Source organism: Olea europaea, chromosome 1, assembly GCF_002742605.1.
Source record: "Olea europaea var. sylvestris chromosome 1, O_europaea_v1, whole genome shotgun sequence".
In the NCBI taxonomy this organism is placed as follows: Eukaryota; Viridiplantae; Streptophyta; class Magnoliopsida; order Lamiales; family Oleaceae; genus Olea; species Olea europaea.
The window spans coordinates 2,128,040-2,134,821 of NC_036237.1; positions in this window are offsets into that span (position 1 = coordinate 2,128,040).

Sequence of the window (6,782 nt, forward strand, 5' to 3'; positions counted from 1 at the left end):
GAGAGAGAGAGAGAGAGAGAGAGAGAGAGAGAGAGAGAGAGAGAGAGAGAGGAGTATTATTTGGGCGAAGTGGTAAAAAAAGTGAGTGAGATGAAGGGGGGGAATGGTGAACGAAGGCTTAAGCCATTTGTACACACTCCTCACATGAGGGAGTGGGCCCCGGCGCATTTAATGCGCGGGCCCCGCCCCTTGTGTGAGAGGCATGTACGCCGAGAATCGTGATTAGGGTTGACTTTGTTGTTACCTATAAATTTTGAGATGGTTACATCTATCGCATCTCAATAAATTTGTTTCTTCCTTGATTAGTCAAAATTGGTCGATAGTATTTTGAAGAATCCAAATGCTATTGCGCTGCTTGTTCTCGTCGGTTTTCAGAAATAACAATGTTAATCAAGTGGAAACACAGATAATAATAATTTTATTTGATTTATATTTTAATACTAATCCCCTTTATAATTTAATTTTTTTCCCACAACTGCATATGAATTAGTCGTAAAGGGGTTGTAATACCATGGTATGACCTTCTCCTTCATTAAAAGTTTACAGCTCTCGAACCATTTATCGGGATTCCAATTCCAAATTTAAGCAAAAAAAAGGCAGTCAAAAACATTTTTTTTCCAACCAAATACGACTTATTCAAAAGTAGCTCAATTTTGTTTTCAAATGCTTAACAGCATGCACGAACCCTACATTGGACATAAAATGAATATAATTTATGAAGAAACGTGCATTACAAGAATGTCATAATTAACAAGATTTTAACTCTTTTTTTGTTTTTTTTAATATATATTGTTGTACTAATGATGTCCAATCCTCATTTCAATGAGACCAAGTCGCTTTGAAGTCCAATGTAATTCAAACTCTTAGTTATTTACTCTCAAACTAGGGTACTTTCATGCTTCATTGAAAGTAAAAAAACACACGAGTACAGGAAAAGAATCCCTTCAATAATGAACAATCATTAAATCAAGTCGAACACTGTATGAAATGGATGAATTAAAGGAAAATTTAGTTAATTAGAAGGACAATTTCAATAGCAGCATTCAAAATGCCCTTACGAACTCAACTCATTATTTTGGGTAAAACATATAACCAACAAAAAATGAGCGTTGGAATTTTAAAATAAAATCACAAGTTTCTTTTACGAAAAACATTTGGTACGAAAAATGTCTTCTTGTTTGATACTGCATTACTACTATAAAGTATTACGCGCGCTGCATATTTTACTAAACAAACAACATGTGCGATTACTGTTATCAATTTCAAAATATCTTAGAATTGAGAGAAAGTGAGAATGCTAAGCAAAGCAAATAAAGTGTTAACTTTGGACAGGCTTTTTCTCCATGTTTTATTTGTTGTGAAAAGCTGTGCAAAGCTGAGAAATGAGGAAAACCAGTGCAAAAATTGGAACAACGGCTACTTTATTGAACTACTTTCTCTAGTGTAGGTGGTGGGAAGTTTCCCAAAACCAATTTTAAATTCAAGCTTATAACAAAATGAAAATGAAAATTTACTTTTAATAAATTCAAGTCGACTGTATGAATGGTAATTGCATATATTTTTTCAAATGTGAATAATTTTGTATTGGATTCGACATGTCGTGACATTTAAATCAATTCATCTAGGAGAAAATTAAAAATTTTTATGTTCGATATCTCTCTTCTAACTTTTAGGATTTATTCATCCCCTAATTTTATTTTTATATGTTGTAAATTTATCATTTGAATGGCATATATATACTTTAATATATATGAAAGGACAATGCTTTAAAATCTATTTGGGAAGATTTATAAAAAGTTTAGTTTATAAATAGAGGGGAAAATGAATAGTAAATAAATGGATAATACTCGTGATTCATTGGAATGTATGGTTTAAAAAATAATGTTTGATCAATTTATGCATGACTTATAAATTTTACTAAATAGAGATTTTGATAAATAGAAAAAGATTGATAATGTATATCTTGATAAATCAAATCATACAAAGCCATTTTTTGATTAATATTTTAGTATTCAAATATAAGAATGGTTTTTTCATTAAAATGATTGTTATTCTAATAAAAAATTGAGAAATTGAATCTAATACTTAAAATTATTTTATGAATTTGCTTCTTTTTCAAAAATTGTTGATTTTGGTATTTATGTCTATTAGCACTAGAACTTGAGTAATAAATTCCTTCAATTAATATGTCATCGGTAAGATTTAATTTGATTAATGTTATTTATTTGGATGGCAATTAGCATATAACGTCCTTACTTTTTATTATTATTGTGAAAAACGGTCATACTTTCCTTTTTTTTTTTAGCATTTTCACTCTTAATTATACATTTGATTATGGAAAATGTCATTTTCATCCAATTCCTTTGTTAAGCGAAGGGTATTCTTGTCATTTTTTATATTTCTTCTCCATTTAAATCTATTTTCTCCTCTATTTCTTTCTCCGAGATATCAAATTCAACAAAATCCAAATTGGCTATGTTCGTGTATGCTTGAGACCTTCTGTAAAGTGCCTTCACGTTTCGTATACTCGAGTTCCAACACCTTCACACACTTCCCTCATTAAACAAATGAAACCCATGATTTGAAAAGGCAATAAAAGAAACTGATCATCAAACTGAGCAAGCCTTTGTGCATAGCTTCTCTAGCTGCTTATAATCTTTTAGATCCAATATAATTTGCAAGCTGCATCGTTTAGGTCACAAGTGATCTTTAGTGCTTTGGACTATTTATTTTTCTCCTCAATGAAAGAGGTCTCGTACTCAATACACGTGGCAGCCAGAAAGAGCAAAAATGATGGGAATACCATTCACTTAATTGAGAAATTGGATGAAGTGGATATTTTGCACAATCAAATATGTAATTTTGGTGAAAATGTCAAAAAATGGAAAATATTGTATGGTAGAGCTACAGTCGATATTTTTAAGACAACATTCTCTACAGTAGATAAACGGCTAATTGGCACAAAGGATTCCTATTAAATGGTAGAGCTACAATTTCGGCACTTATTATTTGAATCTTTGCATTTGGGTTTCTATTTGCACCTTTTGCTTGCAAAAATGGTCCCTACCGTCAACTTCTGTCCATTTCTCCGTTAAATGGATGTGTGCATACACGTGATTTTCTTCGTAAGGGTAACTTCGTCCTACCAATATCATATTGATTTGTTCGTTTCTTTTATTTTTTTTACCTCTTCGCACCCCACTCATCAAATGACACTTGTAGCCATCGTATAGGAAGTCTCTATTGCTAAGTAAACTTTATTGGGGGTGGGACTAGGGTTTCACTCTTTTCCTATCACAAATGACACGTTTGTCTAGGGAGGGTGAAAGTGAAACAAATTATTTATTAGTCACTATTTTTTCTTTATTATTTTTCCCTATTTATTGAATTATTGAGGACATAAATATATATATTTACTGAATTACTTGAGGTTTCCGTGCACTTGTGGGTCAGTTTAGTTATAATGCATGTCGTCTTCCTCTCCATAGGCCTTTATATACCACTTCCACTTGCGGACTTGCCTCCATTCAATCAATCATAAATAACCTTCTCTCTCTCTCTCTAAAACACCCTCTCTTCTCTCTCTATAAAACAAAAAAATCCATCGAGAAATTTCCAAAATAATTACAGAAATGGAGCAAAATCTACCAATTATTACAAAAAAAGTTTGGAACTTAGTACGTACTATGTTGTGCATGTTAAGGAAAGGTATTTCGAAGGGTAAATTAATGGCTGAACTTAACATGGTGGTCAAACGTTGGAAGATTGCAGGGAAAGCCATACAAAATCTCATGTTCCACCACGCCCACCACTGGTCCACCACCTCCTGCTCCTCCGCAACCACCGGCCGCCGCGGCTCACCACTTGACTCACCAAATGAAGTAGAGTTTAGCTACAGTAACAGCCCGGCTTACCCTAACTTCCATCTTAAGCCCAACAACCACCGTGTGACGGAGGAGGATTTGATGAAGACAGTGGAGATGTTTTACAGCGCGGCAGCGTCACCGGCTTTTGCGGGGTTTGAGAAGAGCCCTATGGTTAGGCAGCTGAGGGTAACAGATTCTCCATTTCCATTGAGGGGTGCTGAAGAAGATAATCATGTAGATGAAGCTGCTGAAGAGTTTATAATGAAGTTCTACAATAATTTGAAGAGGCAAATTGAAATGGCAACCCCTCGTCGAAGGTCGTAAAATCGAATTGTATAATTTTTATAAACGAATTATATTACGAAGTGTTGAGTATTTGAGCACTTGAAGATGTAATAAAATTAGTGATAATTTGAGTATTACTATAGTAAATCTGTAGGAAAAGCAAAAAAGTTGGATGATCCAATAATTAAAATGAACATATAATTAATAATTTGTTGAATCTCATTACTTTTACACCATGATGTCCAAAAGCAACTTCTCTTCTTTCTATGATGGTAGTCCACTTTGTAAGCGACTTAAAAGGGTGTGTTAGAATAATTTTTTAAGTTAGTAACTTTAAAATAATAATAATAATAATAATAAAATGTGATGAAAATGACGAGATGTATAAAGCATGATGAATAGTAATTTTGAACGTAGGATTGATGTTAAAAATTGATTTTAACTGACTAGTAAAAATAACTTTTAATTTCTAAAAATTATTTCCGAAACATAAGCTAATAGTAGTTTATTTCTTCATATGCATGCAAACTTTCATCAGACGTTTTTCTTTTTTTTTTTAAATCTAAAATAAGTTAACATTTCAAATTAATGCATGAATATTGTTAGCATGAAATTTGTGCATGTATCCAACTATTGATTAAAGAACAAATCTTTTAAATACATGAAGGAGCATGTCGTGGATAATATGTAACTAAGCTTCCGTTTTGTCCCTATTAAATTCAATTACATTACATTCCATTTTTTCTCTTCTATTTTCAACTATACAATCTTCTATAAAATAATATTACTCGTAAATCGAAAACTTTTTCTTCTTTTTCAATCACTCATTTTTCATAAAAATACTATTCTTCCCATTTTCATTTTCAGAAAATGGGAGCCAAACGGGGGCTAAATACATTTGAACCCTCTTTAATATCTTAATTTTTTGTAGTGGATGAGAAATTAAATCCCCCCTAAAAAAATAATAATAATAAAAGTAAAACTTGGTCACTATAATTTAGCACATGTTTGACACTTAATTATAATTTGTTTATAATTGGCCAGATCACTTTTATCCATCCATTTTGTGAAATCTACAAGTACTGTTCATTTATTCACTATTTATTTTTATGTATCTATGATTTAAATCGGTCATTAACAACTCTTCAAAAATGCTTTTAATTTTTTTGACCTATTTTTATTAAAAGAAATCAAATTTTAACAGGTCCTATTTAGTTTTTAGCCATGATGATCTTTAACATAAGTAATAGTGCTTAGCAGAATGTCATATTCATATATTTAAATTCTCCAAATATATAAAAATTATTATTTGAACTCTTTTTATTATAATAAAATTATGTTTCTTCTTAAATTTTTTATCTTGGAACATTTTATGGTTTATAAGATAATTAAGAAAGAATAAGTTATTTCATTTTTTTTAAGACCATTATTAACTATATACATTCTGGTCACTTTAATAGGCATAAGCTTGCAGTGCACCATATGTTAGTAAGCGAGCTTACACACTTAGGAGACCCAAGTTTGAGCCTTCAGATGCAAAATTATACTTTTGCTTCGAAGCTGCTCATATAGAGACGATTTTGAAGAAGAGTAGGTTCGACTCTAATTACTTTTGATCGAATCAAACAATTCTTGACCAGTTCATTGGTTTTCTCTCGGATTTGTCCAGTTTTAATAGGTTTTCATCGAGTCAAGTAGTTTTGATCAATTTGTTTGTTAGGCGGTCTAAAACAACAATTTGGAACAATTCCACGATCTGGATGATGGCTCTCAAGACTCATAGATCAATTTGGTTTTAATAACTATGATTTCAAGTTCATTATTTTGAATATCTTAGAAGGCAAATAATTTTAATTATAAATAATAATTTGTTTTTTTATAAAGGGTGTTGGAACCAAACATTCAGCAGATTCCAGTTAGCATCACGTGTGCTGTGTGCATCACCAGATTCCAGCATCTCCAGCTCAACAAATCCAGAATATTCCATTTAGTTGTTTAGATAGTGTTAGAATATTCTTCCATCTGTTAGATCATTTTCTCTATAAATAAGAGTCATTGTATGCAATGTAAATTCATTGGATTGTGGAATTCCAATCCCTCCTTCCATGGAGGTTTCTTTTCCTCCTATTACGGAGTTGTTCATTTCCTCCTTTCATGGAGTGTAATTCTTCTTCTCCTTCATGAAGTTTATGTGAGGATATGGTTCACCTAACCCCACCCAATGTTGTGACTTGATGGTAGTGAGGTTGACACAATAAGGTCTTCCACGTTTTGGCAGAGGCATGGTCTTCCTACCTTCTCCTTCAGATGTACTCTCTACCATTTAAAAGGATGAGCAGCTCTCGGTTTCTTTTTCTCCCGGCAGAAGAGAGGAGCTCTCGGTTTTCATAGGTTCTTCATTGGTTTTCCCCTCTCTCTTTGGAAGGCAATTTGCATAGCATGGGGCTGTTCCTGAGCTTGGAAAAACACCCATAAATTCGAAGAAGAAGCTGCAAGGAAGAAGAAGAAGCTGGACAGATTTCGGCCAAAGAAAGGGGTTGTATTCTTCCGGTTTTATTTTCTTGTTTTTGCCTTGAATCTTATTTGTTGATTGTTGTTTTGGTTGATTGAACTCCTAGGATCCCCAACAAA